Here is a 17,082-nt window from a genome sequence, read left to right on the forward strand (position 1 = left end):
TGTAATAGCAATTTGTTAATGTCACCTCGTCTACCTTTGATTTTTAGTTGCTCTATTGCAAAGAAGAAAATATCATATTTATGTCCCTGGTGTACATTGTTCATATGTTGTGCCACCGGTACATTTCTGTTCCATTTTATGTCGCCTCTATGTTCCAGGACTCTGGTCCGAAGCTCTCTTGAAGTTTCACCTACATAGATTTTTGGGCACCCACATATTGCCACGTAGATAACTCTTTTGGATCTACAGTTTAGGAAGTCTTTGATTTCATATTGTTTTTTGGTTAGGGGATGTTCAAAGATTTTTGTCGGGGTCATGTTTTTGCACGCTTCGCATCTGCCACATTTGTGAAAGCCTTTGGTCTCTCTGAGCCAAGTTCTAGGTTGATCCTTAGAATAGTGGCTATCTATCAAGATATCTTTCAGATTCCTTGATCTTCTGTATGTTATCAATGGCTTGGCAGTGATTACTTCTCTTAGTTCAGCGTCTTCATGTAATACATGCCAGTGTCTTTGAAAGTTAAACGCATAATACGAATGTTGACATAACAGTCCTATTGCATATGAAGATTAATATCAATATCGTGGCAATGTATGTGTAAACAATGAGACACACATAAACAAGATCAGTTCCGATATGATTGATAGGCCAGGCGGTACTTACACATCCGCCACATTGAGACTAGTAACAAATACGTTACCATGACAACTCAGATAGCATATATAGCGTAATCAAACGCTGGGCCAGCCCTATGCCCTGACGAAGTCACGTTACAGTGACGGAAACGCGTCGGCGGGCGGAGCTTGGTATACAACGAGTCCTAACTCTCCATACTCAGCTTACCTCTAGCGGGCATTTAAAAACCTATAATTGAAACTGCCCGGGGGTTAGTTGTCATACCATACGGATTCCCCTAATAAGGGGTCTGCACATTAACGCCTAGGCGTTCTGACGGGTACATCCCTGCCTACTCATTTGAATCAATCCTATGATTAGATGGTATGCACGATATCCCACATAGACCACACAATTGAATCTAATCTGAGAGCTACATGTATCTACACTCTTAGCGTGTGCTGTTTGGTGATTGTGAATTGCTATATGTATGGAATGATTATTTAGTTGACAATTTAGGGATTCAGTCAGAAATCGGCTGACTTTGTTCAATCAAAGCAGTACGCAGGTAGGAGGACGCCTTTGAGCGCATAGTCAGAGTACATAATCAGTGTGAATACTGGCATGTGAAAATATGAATGTGAATCTGACAACCTGCTGATATAATCAGTGTGAATACTGGTTTACCAATACACGAATATTGTTCTAAACATTTCTGACCTTAAGTACCCTAATTTATTTAGACTGGACCACAGTATACCAGGTCTCTAGCCCTTATAATTTTAATTCAGGAGATAGTACACAATACTGGCTTTATATCATTAGAATCTTGGAAGTGACAATTCCCATTATTCTACACAGCAGTATGTATCTCTCTCTTCCTTTTAATAATGGGTGGATGTAAGGTAAATAGTTTTGAATAACTAGTTTGGAAGTGAATATACCCATTCCCTGATACTATTTACACCATTCCACTCATGGTAATGTCTTTTTGCATATATGTTCAATAAAGTGTAATTTTTTAAAACCTACTATATATCATTATCTAGTGTATAATTCTGCACTTGGCTTTAACGCCACAAATCCCCTCACTTTCCCTAATCTTATTCGATATCCTTAAATAACATATTAGATTTGAATTGCATGCTCAATCCCATTCATTACATCAACATATGGAGTAGAGAATTCATTAACACCAACATTGTCAAATCAATTTAATTTTATATTAAAGGGATACTGAGCTACAATTATTAATGTTGTCATTCAGATAGAGTATGCAATATTAATAAACATTTAAATATAATACTATCATCATATGTTAAATATTCTATTGCTAAATGTATTATAAAATCAAGAATGTACGTTTATCTGCATCTCAATTTTGGTTGACCAACCTGGGTTTTTATTGATGATTGGTGGATACCTTCAACAAACAATATTTATTGAATCCAATATTGCTTATCTGCCTTTAATATTAAAATTTAGCAACATTCAAATTATAATAGGAGTCAATGTTAAATAATTTTGAACAGTTTGAACAGAGAAATCAATGATTTAAATTAATCATGTCAGTGTCCCTTTAAGAAAAAATAGATTCATTCATCTTTACATTCTTTGGATTAAACAATATTGATATATAATTCACATATTCACTGTTGGAGTTACTTTATAGATATCAGCATACTCTTAACAGCACCATGATTACATATTTTTAATAATCAATTTGGTTTTGTATTGTGATAAATATGTGTGGTGTCCTAAACAAGATTACTGTACATTGCACAAATGGCTCGATGTGCCACATGTGTTTGTTTAGATTTGTCAACAGCTGCTCTTCAAAATGTGGTTTGTGTGTATTCTTTTACGAACATTGATCAATGGGTATATTTAGATATGCAATAGCATCGTATGAGATGAGTTTGATGTCTAATATAGTCTGAAATTAAACATATGTTCAATACAGAATTTTTAACAGAATCCCCTTGATTCAATCAAGCATTTTCTGGTTTAATGACTGCTCTATTCTTCACATTTTCAAGTTGATTAATCTTAAAATTTGAGACAGATGTGATTTAGTGATATCCCAAATGTGTTTCCTAATATATATCTATATCATTCATAGAGAGAGTTGGTGTGGTGAGCCCACAGGAATCCAGCAGTGACATAGAGCTGCCTTTGCGGTCTCCTGGTAAGTCCATTGACTCATTTATATGTAATTGAAGGTGTATTGTTAATCAATATTATGAGCATGATTCTGTAGAAGCATAACATTTGAAACAAACATATAATTTTCTCTTCTGATTATATATTAATTTTCTTTTAATATTGAACTATTAATAATTTAAACTTTATTAGTCTACACATTTGTTATTCAGAAGATGTATAGCATATGTTTGTTTCCATGTTCTTTTTTGACAACAGTCATCAAGTGATACACACATGAGAAATCTTAAATGTTCTATGTACTATGCTTTTATGATTTTTAAATTAATCCAAACAATACATCGAAAATATGAATCATTGAGAATAACAAATCTAATGTAATTTGTATGCTCCATCAAAATGATGTAAATCATAACTTTGGGTGTGTATATCTTTAATGCAACATTGATGTGTGTCTTTGAACAACAGTAACATATGTTATAATATCTGTTGTTAACGTGTACACAACATGTTATGTTTTACAGAGATTGATTTAACATATGTGACGGAGGAGGAAGAGGCTGCCTTGGAGTCTAATGGTATGTGAAATATATCTATCATGTTTAAAACATGTTGGTTTCTTTGAAATAATTTCATTGAAGACATTCAAAGTCTACAGCTTTTGCACTTTAAAAAGGAATATTATTTGTCTGTTCAAATACACTACTGCCCCCTTTCTATATCAGGCAGCATGAAAATTTTTTAATTGAAAATATTTAAAATTCATGCCATCATTATGTCACATGCATATTCCAGGCCAAAACACAATAATAATGTTATAATTGTACAGACAGTAATTGATATTCATCTGAGTGCCTATATGCATACCATATCCTCATTTCATAATTGTTTACAAATTCAAACACACTTCGAAGTATATTGAAAACATAATCAATTTTAAATGCGTTGATTTCATGATGTATGAGATGTTAATATATATTTATTAAATTTTCAGATGGATCCACCACTTCTGGTCATCTGGTTTCCGCCCCTGCCCAGTCCCCTGCACAGTCACAGACCCCTCCCCATGCCCAGACCCCTGACCATGCCCAGACCCCTGCACAGACCCAGACCCCTGCCCATGACCAGACTCCTGCACAGACCCAGACCCCTGCCCATGACCAGACTCCTGCCCATGCCCAGACCCCTGCCGGCCCTTCCCATTTATCATTTCCTGTCCCTCCCAAAAAACACCCCTAAACCCCCCTTCGCCGCTCTCCCCGTATTATGGCCCGTACAGCTGCCCAGACCCCAACTCCCCACTCCCCAGCTGTATGGCCTACCCTGGAGCGGCAGCTCACCCCTCCCCAAGCCAATCCCATCCCTCCCCAAGCCAATCCCATCCCTCCCCCCTGTCTCAACCTTCATTGTCCTGGGTGTCGGATTGTCCTTCCCAGGCACAGCTGTAAGTATCATTCAAAATCCACGTTATAAGATACTTAAAGGTACAGTGAAGGTAAATATTTTCTATTGTGATTCAAATAGAGCATGCAATGTTAATCAAATTTATAATTTACTACTCTTATGAATTATTCTTCATTCTCTTGATATCTTTATTGAAACAAAGAAATGCCTATAATTTTTAAAAAAAATAAAATAATTCTGGCCATCATTTCTTTATTGTTGGATGAATGTATCCATCAACCAGCAGGGACAAACAAAGTTGATAAACAAATATTGGCTGGCCTAAAAAGCAACATTCTTGCCTTCAAAATCTAGCTATAGAATTCAAACATTTAAAGAATATGTGTAAGTTTTAAAGATTTGTAATGTCATGCTCTATCTGAATCAGTCAATTAAATATTTAGGTTCAGTGTCCCTTTAATTGGATATCACTACATATACCAATCACCACTACTTGGATCCAACAATTAATGTACAAATGTTGATACATTATCTCTTGTCTAACCCAGTGGGAATGTAATTTCTTCAGGTTGCTATGTTTACACAGCTTGTCCTCAATGCCAAAATGTTTAAGGATAGGTGTGCCTACCACAGTATAATTTAAATATTTAAATTGCTAATGTAAGTACAATGTAAATCCTTTAACAAGATTTGATACACTCAAGCTGTATAAGTGGATCATCTAAAACCAATTAAAGGGGACAACATGTTTGAGTAAAATGTCCCTTTAATGATTTCTGTCTGTCTGAATAACCTAATTCATGTGTAAAGAATAAATTTAAACTAATTGATGTAAAGAATGATTTGTCTTTATGATGACAATGTATCTTTGATAATTTTTTCGTCTGTTGTTTAATTATCCTTAATATTTAATGTATTCTTTATTTTAGGCTGTGACTCAGCATGGCTCATGCTAGAAGGCATAGCAAGAGTAGAGCAGGCCGTGTTGAGGAACGCAGCTGTCCTGAGAGGGATGAACGACACCATGCAGGCCCAGCTCCGGGTTCAGGATTTGAATCTGCGTGCAATTATGCGATTAAGTTCAAGGCCTGAATCTGGAGCTGGACATGCACAGGACGATGAAAAGGATGACCAGTAAGTGGAGGATCTGGAGATGCTCCAAGGTGGCAGATAAGAATCCTCCATCCACATGTTGATATTTTTGTTTTATTGTTGCCATTTGGCCTTTTTAAAAGTTTATTGTTGTGCCCGTTGCACTCTTTTACCTTGTCATATGTCTCCAATGGGGCTATGCTGGCCCTTGGCAACTCTCTTCATGGACTGTGATGCACTGTGTTACCTTGTCATATGTCTCCAATGGGGCTATGCTGGCCCTTGGTAACTCTCTTCATGGACTGTGATGCACTCTTTTACCTTGTCATATGTCTCCAATGGGGCTATGCTGGCCCTTGGCAACTCTCTTCATGGACTGTGATGCACTGTGTTACCTTGTAATATGTCTCCAATGGGGCTATGCTGGCCCTTGGCAACTCTCTTCATGGACTGTGATGCACTGTGTTACCTTGTCATATGTCTCAAATGGGGCTATGCTGGCCCTTGGTAACTCTCTTCATGGACTGTGATGCACTCTTTTACCTTGTCATATGTCTCCAATGGGGCTATGCTGGCCCTTGGTAACTCTCTTCATGGACTGTGATGCACTCTTTTACCTTGTCATATGTCTCCAATGGGGCTATGCTGGCCCTTGGCAACTCTCTTCATGGACTGTGATGCACTGTGTTACCTTGTCATATGGCTCATATATTCCTTATTTTTACAAGATTATTTATAAACGTTGTTGATGTTTTCTTACATACTAATAAAAGACATGTCATTGCACGAATCTTTGTCCTGATTCTTCATGTTATTTTTTGAAAGCTCTAGTTTATGTTGTTGATCCTTAAAGGGACCTACCAAAAATATTTTTTAGAATAAAATCATATATGTAAGACAATTGTAAATGACTTTAAGATTAACATCTCCAATGTAATCTTATTATTTGTCTTTATATATTTTTCTCTTAGCTTTATCATTGCATGATTATGATTAGCATATTATTTGTTTTATATATGTATATATAGATTGTTATTTGTGTATATATGTATATTTCAATGTTCAGATCCATGTGTGTATTTAGAAACTCTGCATGAATTGATGCACCTTTAACAAATGATCTGAGTATTGATACAATGATATAATCCCTGTAAAGTGTTCATTTTATTGAAATAGTATTGTCTATGTGTATGCTCTTTTTAAAAACAAAATCATGTCCCTTTAAGTGATGGTGAGCACAATTGTTAATTAATGTATTTCCATTTCTAAAGCGTTTTTGTCCTTTTTACATGAACAAGGACATATAATCTTATTAATAAACAATCTTATTGTAATGTTGACAGCACATGTATTTCATTTTCAATTCTATCTTATTGTAAAAGTGTAACCAAATAAATCTCTGCGTGTAATGCAAATAATTTAGATGATGAATATTTGTTAACAAATATGTTAACAAAATACTTCTCCTCCCATATATGGCTATAGGTAGGCTGACCATAATTAAACTTTAATAAATGACACGTTTAATCAATCCATGTATAACTATTGTTATTCCAAAACAATCAAAACATATCTTAAAACATCAATGGCATATGTATTTCTCATGTGTATCTTTTAAAAATTAAAGATATACACCATAGCTATAGTTCAATGGACAGTCAAGTCCGAAAAGATGATTCATGATTTGGTGACATTCCTAGATAGCAATCTAGACACATACTAGTTCCTAAAATATAAATACTTTTCTTAGTGATATGCCAAGATGTCACTGAGTCCTTGTATTGGCTGCGGTTTTTCAGCGATCTCGGATGCGCCATGTTGCTTAAGACGTCACCTTCCAGGCTGTCCAATGATTCCTTGTATTGACTGACGTTCTTACGTGATCAAGAATGTGCCTTTTATTGGATTGCGTTTTGACACGATCAAGGATGCGCGTTTTTTTTTGGGCGTTCTTACGTGATCAAGAATGTGCCTTTCATTGGATGGCGTTCTTACGTGATCAAGGAAGCGCCATGTTAAGACGTCACATGCAAAGGTAAAAAAACGTCTGATTGGATTACGTAGTCCCGCAATATTTGTTTGTGCACGTTAAAAACGTTTGTGACTGCAGCCAATTTTAAAAACCTTGCGAATATGTATTATTTGCATCATGTTACATTGTTGACCCGTAGCTGATAAAGACCACCACATTCTCTTTTGCTGGATGTCTGGTTGAATAAACGAACGAAAGCAAAATGTTTTCATGCATATGATATTTCGAGGCAAGTGCAAATCTCTATAGTCCATGTTGTTTAATATGTTTGCCAACAATGTTCCTTTTTCAGAAAAATGACTGTTGTGTTTAATGTTAAAGATATCTAATTAATAAATATGCGCTATTGTGTTAGAATAAAGTAATCAATATGCATTTATCTTTATCATATGCTAAATATATGATGCCGACTTCTTCTAAATGTAATTTCGTTGTATATTTTATTAAAGGTTCATTAGACACTCACATTATAAATCAAAAGCTTTTATTTTGTCTCTAGTTAGATAGTCCATTGTTTAACAAATACGTTTCATTTTGCTTCTGTTCTAAGAAAATTTAAATAATTTTCAGACTCCTCACAAAGCCTCTGAGTTTCATGTGAGTACCATCTACAGCTTTCTCCTGTTTGTGTAAAGGGTCTTTTCATATGTTAATGATGGGGTATTGTCTTGTTTTACGGTTGTAATGGGGGTTCATCTATATTTTCAATAGAGCTAACCCGATTTTCTTTGAAAGTGTTTGAAGCTTTGTAATATTGATATCAGTATATGTTAATCTTGTTGTTTGTAGTAGTGTCTATTACATACAGTTCTGTTAAAAATATAGTATACTGTCCCTTTAATGCAAATGTTGATTTTTGTATCATGTATGAGTTCCACATTGTTTAATCTTCAAATATATTATTGTTAGCATATTTTCACCCCCCCACTCCTAAAAGGACTTTAAACCATATTCATTGTTCAAACAAATGTCTTTCCAATAAAAAATTAACACAATAATGTCTCTTTAAGAAAATAGACTTTATTTAACACGTCAATATAAATGTGATTTCAATATTTATTTTTTGAACAAGTACATGTAGATATACCAACAAGCTTCAAATATGTGTTAGCATATGTAATTTTGTTAAAGGGACAGTTTAGAAAACAAATAATGATTTTCATTATTCTAAAAGTCAATTATGTAATATCAATGATATCAAATGTTTCTCACCAATTGATCATTTGTCTGTGTTTATTTAAATTTGCTAGCTAAACCTATGAGGTTCGTGTGCTCATTTCTTGGAGCTTGAAGAGTGCATGTAATCATTATACAATTTGACCACTAGAGGGCATTTGGATAGCATTTGTATATGTAAAACATTGTGCTCTTACAGCATATTATTTACCATGTATTGATCATTGATATCTAAAATGTTGTTATGTCTGAACAACAAATAAGTGGTCACTTTTCATAGTCATAGATACAAGGTTAAGCACATAAGTCACACGTATTTCTCCATGTTTTGTTGTTTCCAACTTGATAATGCGTAATACAGTGTTTTCTTTGTAATCAATAGTTTTCTGACTGTCCCTTTAAGCTGTGTTATTGGCATTCAAACAGTAATATGCCATCATGGATAATTGTAATGGTAATTTTGTTTGCGATTCGGGAAACAGTTTGGACATCACATCACAGAAACCAATCAATATCATGAACAAGGATAGGTATGTGATGATGTGGTTTTCACACACTTATAACCCACACTCTGCAAACAATCTGCCTCCATGGACCCGGTCCCATAGAAGTAGATTATATACAGAGTGTGGTCCACAAGTGTATGAAAACCACATCATCACATACCTATCCATTACACATTAAATAAAAAAAACATTAAAGATGAAAACAAATACTTACTTCCTCTTCCTTCCCCTCTTACCACGGGGCTGAGGCTCTGGGAGGGGCAACTGCCGACTCCGAAGAGTTCTCCTTGGAGATGTTGTGGGAAGAGTGGAAGGAAGAGTACTGGGACGACCAAGGTGAGGAGGAGAAGATGGCTGAGGAGGAGAAGATGGCTGAGGAGGAGAAGATGGCTGAAGAGGAGGAGATGGCTGAAGAGGAGGAGATGGCCCGGCAGGAGTAGATGGGCCGGCAGGAGTAGATGGGCCGGCAGGAGTAGATGGGCCGGCAGGAGTAGATGGGCCGGCAGGAGGAGGCCCAGCAGCAAGAGGCCCAGCAGCAAGAGGCCCAGCAGCAAGAGGCAGACCAGGAGGTAGACCAGCATGCGCCTCCCGGAAAAAATTGAACATCTCTTGATGCAGATGAAATATTCTGTTTTGGCCTTCTTCGATTCTATTGAGTATGTTTATGATTTGGTTTTGTCCTTCAATTATTTGATTTTGGCCATCAAGTATTCTAGTGCGTCCTTCGATATTTTGTATCCGGGAGTTACGCATCTGGTCTATGTAGTCCAGTAGAAACCGCACCTCCTCTATTTCCTCTTGTTGTGCTTGGCGAGGTACCCATGCACGGCGGGGTGCCCATGCACGGCGGGGTGCCCATGCACGGCGGTGTGCGGGTCCTTGAGGGTCCCCTGGTTCCGCGGGATCCTCCTCTGCTTCCGGGGCCTCTTCATCAGCTCCCGTGCGCTCTTCGTCACGGGGGGCCTCTTCCCTCCGAAGTGGAAATTCCTCCCCACCACTCTCATCCCGGGGAGATGCATGAGGCTGTGTTTCCTGTGCTGCCTCCTCCACAGACTCTGTATATTTAAAAAGAAAAAAAAAAATGTATATATTAGCATATTTGCAAATGATGCTTTAAATGACTTAGCTTACGATACAATTACAAATGCAGAATCATTAATCCACTTTGAAATCTAACAAACAATCAATACGATTTCCGCTTTTTCAAAACCGTGTTTGTGATATCTGTGGTCAATCTGAATGTTTTTGCGTTTGTTTTCAGTCTGTTTAAATGCACACCTAACCTATAGCATAGATACTGATGTAACCGCAAAGTAATTGAATGCGTGTAAACAACGTTATAGCATTAATCTGATCCTTAAAGGGACATGAAACCCAATGTTTTATCTTTCATGATTTAGAAGCATACATTTATTATCAACTTTCTAATGTACTTTTATTATCTAATTAGCTTCATTCTCTGGATATTCTTTGCTGAAAAGCATATCTAAATATGCTTATAAGATGCTTATTGTTAGCTGAATATAGCTGCCTCCTGTGATTGTTTCACCGTGTGCATGGCTATTTCTTCATTAAAATATATCTCAAGAATGATTCAAATTAGGTAATATAAGTACATTTGAATGTTTTGTCAAATTGTATTCGCTACCTCAATCATGAAAGTAAAGGTTTGCGTATAGTGTCCCTTGAAATACATTCGTATGTGAATTTATTGTTCAATGAGCTTACCGTCAGATGAGAGTGGCAGGTACCCGGTATCAATTCCTCCGATACCGACTACTTCCACCTCGGAGATGCTGGGCCGCAACATTTCCTCCCATCGGCAGTACTCTACTTCCAGGGCAGGTCCGCCACCGGTTCATGCGGCATGTCGGGCCTCCAGACTTAACTTTTTTTTGAGATCCATTTTACAGTCCCGGTAGCGATGTTTTATGGAATCCAGATCTCTGTTCCGGCCACCCACTGCATTGACTGCATTTCTGATCTCATTCCAGAGCCTCCTCTTGTCAGTCGGGGTTGTCTTTTGGTGCTGCAGCCTCCTATGCCTGGCCATATAGGCCTCTACGAGGGCCTCCTTCTCCTCCATCGAAAACCTCGCCTCCCTAGTCGCCTTGGCCTTCCCCTGTGACGATGCCCTCTGTTTCCCGGACTGTGAAGCCCTACTCTGACCGCCACTGGGCCCAGCCACTTGGTCATCTTGAACCAAGTGGCTGGGTCCACCCACCGCTTCCACCCCCGCTTCCTGCCCCCCTTCCTGCTCCCCTTCCTGCCCTGTTCCTCTCCCCCTCCCTCTCCTCCCCCCTCTACCTGTCCCCTGCCTGGCCTCCATCTGTTCCCTAAACTAAACCCCAAATAATCAAACAAAAAGTGAGTGTGATGAAATGAAAGGGGGTCAAAATAAAGAAGTAAAAAGACAAAAAAGGTGCTTAAAGTGTGAGAGGGATGTAAAAAAAACAAAGAGGGTAGGAGTATTTAAATAAACCAAAAGAAGAATAAGACTAAAAGGAGGATATGTAAACTAAATGTAACTAGGGGATGGGTATGGGATGGGTATGGGGTATGGGATAAGAGTAAATGGGATGAAAGGGAATGGGACTACAAGGAATGGGTTATGGAGTGTAGTATGAGGGGGTATGGGGTATGGAGTGTATGTAGTGTTATTGATAAGTGTATGTATGTATTGAATGTGTTTGCGTGTAAATGTGTTATGTGTATTAGTTGTGTGAATTTGCGCATGCTCATTTTGAGTTATTTGTGGAATGTGTAGAATGCGATGATGTCATAGTGGTCGTTTTCTCTAACATTGTCCAATAGTATTCTTTTTAAATGTGAATTTGCGATGGTGTGGTATTATTGAAGTGTTGTATATGTATGTTTGTCCTAATATATAGTGATATTGAATGCGAATATTTTTCTAGTCTATGTATATATTTTTTATTCCTTGTTGTTATTTTGCGAATTTCCGCATCTTAAAGTATATGCGTATTCCCCGTATATAATTTTATTTCAAATCCCCCCGCTTGTGAATGTGTAATGCTTGTGTGCTTTGTTGATTGATTGTTGTTGTGACATTTGCGGCGTGTTATTGTTGTGCATGATGTGGTATGCGTCATATGACCGAGCTGTGCGTATTCTCGCGAGATCAAGTGTTAGGTGAAAAAATCAATTTTTTGCCTTTCCCATTGATCTCTATGGGAGACTGTCTAACGCGGGCAGGATTACGCGTGTGACATACACGCGTTAGGAGCATCGTTAGATGGTCTTATTTGTACTCTAAATACCGGAGTCAAACAATGCCGTGCGTTAGACATAAAACACGCGTGGCGTTAGCAGGCCATCTACCGCCGAACTCTAAATCTAGGCCATACTGATTAACCCCTTTACTGCTGGTAATAATAGAAGTGTGGTGCGCAGCTGCAATTAGCGGCCTTCTAATTAACAAAAAGCAATGGCAAAGCCATATATGTCTGCTATTTCTTAACAAAGGGGATCCCAGAGAACCTTTTACAATCATTTGTACCATGATTGCACAAGCAGTATGTAAATATTTTCAGTGAGAATCCCAAAATTTTTATATATGCTCACTTTTGGCAGTGAAATGGTGGCATACAATATACCAAAATGGGCCTAGATCAAAATAGTTTTGACAGGCAAATAAACAAACAAAAACAGTCTCTATTTCTGTTTAAATGGAGTGAAGGCAAATATGCTAAAAATGATCTGGTATTTTGGGCAAGCTCTTCTCTGAAAGTCCTGGTAGTGAAGGGGTTAACTATACATATATATAAGTTCAAAAAGAAAATTTTCTGTTAGAAGATTTTACAATTGCACTAGTGCTTGCATATAAATATGTGTTTAACTCCTGCAAATGTGTTAAATATAATTTTCTATTTGTAGCAACAACGCCTTTTAGGCTCGATTCCAAACACGTGATCATACAGGTCCTTGCTAAAAGCCCTATTTTTAATATGATGCCAAAACGTTCTTGCCAATCACAATCCATTTTTGAGAGATTTCTCAACACCTTTACAAAACCATATTTATTTTTCAAAGTAGAAACCTAGAGGCACTTTATAAAGCCTTGTGGAACACATTCTACTATATAGCACATGTGCATGACACTATGAAATGGCCACAGGTGACATACGTAGTATTGATTCATTAAAACTCTATTCAACACTATTGTATAGGCTGTCTGATATATTCTGTACAGGTAAGGGGATCTGTAGTAAAAAGTCACATTGACCCCAACATCTATAACATGTTCTTTGTATTTTTAAATATATGTTTATACACAGTATATATATATATATATATATATATATATATATATATATACCTGTATATATTTTACAAAAACATTTCTAATATATAGATAGAAATATATATATTTAAAAATAAAAAGAATATTTTCTTGTGAAGAACATTGGAATTTAAAATATTCATAACTATCACAATTTACTTTTAATTTGTAATACAAGCGCTAACTCGCCCGTGTTGAAAGTTTGCTTAAATCTGTGTTGGTGCACAAAAAATAAATGTATTTAGCGTGCCACTTGTAATTTAGCCCACAGTCACACAGATGCATCTAGTTTGAACATCTTCTAGTATATTATTGCTGCTAAACATATCTAAAACTTCTATTAGCAAAAGATAGCAAGAGAATAAAATTTGATTTACTAGCAGAAGCAAATTGAAAAGTCTCTTAAAATTACTTTTTTAATAAATCATGACAGTTTCAGTTTGTGTCATGTTCTGGTGAATATGCGCTCAGGACACAGACCCTCAGGGCAGTGGTAGGGAATTGGAGACACCGACCCCTGACCCAGGGAAGATTATCCTGGACATGGATAGATGATATTCTGTGATTCATAGTTGCAAGAAGTTATAGTAGAATTCATGTAGAGTGAAACATATGTATACAATATATTCTGGCTTAAATGAAAACATAAATTGATACTGTGACATAGTTAATAGGAGTAGCTGCAGGATTGATGAGTGGAAAAATATAGCAATGTAAGATGTTCAGGCTTCAGAGTAAACTGGTAGTAGTTTGACTCATAGATGCAAACTAAGGTTTGTTGCAGGTTCACAGTACATAATATTATATGGGCGTGGCCTTACGCATTTCGCTGGGCTCCCCCCAGCTTTTCTGTAGGGTAGCTCCACATCCCACCCTCTTCGCCTCTGACGAAGCTGGGAGGAGCCCAGTGAAATGCGTAAGGCCACGCCCATTTTTACGTGAACAGAGGATGAGGAAGTAGGTGATCTGTGTGGAGTGGTGAATGCATAGCCGGCTTATTTTGTTGCACTACCGCTGCCTCACTGACACCCCCTCCATAGCTGGATAAGCTAGCTTTTAATGCACTAAGAAAAGGAAAAAAAAGAGACTTTGCTTTCAGCAAATACATGACAAGTTTGGGAAGTCTTACAAGGCTGTAGATTACTTTATATGCTGATACATACCTCACATGTTTGAGGGTACCTCTTGTAAGTGCACATCTACATACGTGTTATAATAAAGTGACAAAGAGTTTTTATCATCTACACTTAGATCATCCTGTTTTTCTTCTCTTTTATGCTCCATTGTTTCTGTTCCTGCAGACTAACTACCTTTTCATCATCTGAGTCACGGAAATCACACCGGTGTCTTATAAGGAGCTGCATGGTGAATACAAAAGAAAGAGGACACGATATACAAGGACAGAATAAGTAAAGTATTTTTTATAACTGTTTAGAAAAGTCATAGAGTATATACCCCTGTTTGTGGAGATGGACTTCCTAAACTTTTATTATTTTTAAGTTAAATTGTATCACTTGTTATTATTTTGCAAAGCATTAATAGATTGCATTATTTGTCATCTTAAACTGTTGGTATTTGAATCAATACTATAGTTGGTTAAATTTGCTGTGGTGCTGCCTTGGTATTGTGTTAAAAAGCAATAATTGTTATAATATTATATAGAGCTGTTTGTCAGTAATAAGCAGAGCAGCACAGGTGATAGACAAGTTGCAAGTGTAAGACATTAAATATTGTTTGTGCATATATTGGAGAATCACAGGAAAGCTGTTTAACTGCACACATAGATGCAGAGTTCTGAACATATTAAGATATTTGGAGGAAGATATTTCAGCTATGACAACTTGTAGCAGAGAATAGTTATAAAGTTCTGAGTAAGATGCTGTTGTAGTAATTAGAGTGTGATTATAACCAAATGCATACTTGTAATTTAGAATAAGTTCAGAGTTTGTTAAATAGCAGTGTCCAGGAAATATAATGGATTTATATGGATACTTGCGATTAGATGATTTTAAGCATAGCTAAAAGGAAAGGCTGTAGTTTGAATATGCTGGTAAAATCCCTGCTGGAACAGTCACAGATCTCTGTTGTTCTGGAACAAAACTTTAAAGCTAATACAATGCACATTAGGCCTGAGATGGTTTAAAAAGAGGCTGAGGGAATCAGGTCGATGAATGATTGATTAGGCAGGTAAGTTGAATACAGATACTGCCCAAACAGTATGATTGTCAATAGCAGGGAATGCAGTCTTAAAGGGACAGTGATATCAGGCAGGCATATGTTACAGTTTGACTTTCATGTCACACTAACTTTTTTAGCTGTGTTAAGTGTTGCGCTTGCACACAATACATAACATGTAATATGAGCAATCTTTAGCGTGGCCACCCTATCCATTAAAAGTATAGAGTGCACTAAATAGATGTTGGCCTTGTTAAACATTTTCTAGTAGTTCACTTGTAATAACAGATTGTGCACTATTTAGTCGGGCCAGCAATATTGATGGCGTACCCTGTGAAATCAATAGTGGGCCACTTGAAATCTAGGCCTTTGTGTGGTTAAGTTTATGTTGTATTTGTCACATATTTATTAAATTACAAGTAGCTCTCATTATAGTGTTATTGCAAGTTTAATTAATAACGCCTAGATTTAGAGTTCTGTGGCCAAAGGGGTGTGTTAGCTACGTGTGCTTTTTTCCCCCCGCACCTTTTAAATACCGCTGGTATTTAGAGTTCACAGAAGGGCTGCGTTAGGCTACAAAAAGGGAGCGTAGAGCATAATTTACCGCCACTGCAACTCTAAATACCAGCGGTGCTTACGGACGCGGCCAGCTTCAAAAACGTGCCCGTGCACGATTCCCCCATAGGAAACAATGGGCCGTTTGAGCTGAAAAAAAATTTAACACCTGCAAAAAAGCAGCGTTCAGCTTATAACGCAGCCCAATTGTTTCCTATGGGGAAACACTTCCTAAGTCTGCACCTAAAACCCTAATATGTACCCCGAGTCTAAACACCACTAACTTTACACTTATTAACCCCTAATCTGCCGCCCCCGCTATCGCTGACCCCTGCATATTATTATTAACCCCTAATCTGCCACTCCGTACACCGCCGCAACCTACGTTATCCCTATGTACCCTTAATCTGCTGCCCCTAACACCGCCGACCCCTATATTATATTTATTTACCCCTAATCTGCCGCCCCCAACGTCGCTGCCACCTACCTACAATTATTAATCCCTAATCTACCGACTGGACCTCACTGCTACTATAATAAAGTTATTAACCCCTAATCCGCCTCACTCCCGCCTCAATAACCCTATAATAAATAGTATTAACCCCTAATCTGCCCTCCCTAACATCACCGACACCTAACTTCAAGTATTAACCCCTAATCTGCCGACCGGACCTCACCCGTACTCTAATAAATTTATTAACCCCTAAAGCTAAGTCTAACCCTAACACTAACACCCCCCTAAGTTAAATATAATTTTATTATAACGAAATAAATTATTTCTTATTAAATAAATTATTACTATTTAAAGCTAAATACTTACCTGTAAAATAAACCCTAATATAGCTACAATATAAATTATAATTATATTGTAGCTATTTTAGGATTAATATTTATTTTACAGGCAACTTTGTATTTATTTTAACCAGGTACAATAGCTATTAAATAGTTAATAACTATTTAATAGCTACCTAGTTAAAATAATTACAAAATTACCTGTAAAATAAATCCTAACCTAAGTTACAATTAAACCTAACACTACACTATCAATAAATTAATTAAAT

The sequence above is a fragment of the Bombina bombina genome, chromosome 1 (assembly GCF_027579735.1).
Source record: "Bombina bombina isolate aBomBom1 chromosome 1, aBomBom1.pri, whole genome shotgun sequence".
Lineage (NCBI taxonomy): Eukaryota > Metazoa > Chordata > Amphibia > Anura > Bombinatoridae > Bombina > Bombina bombina.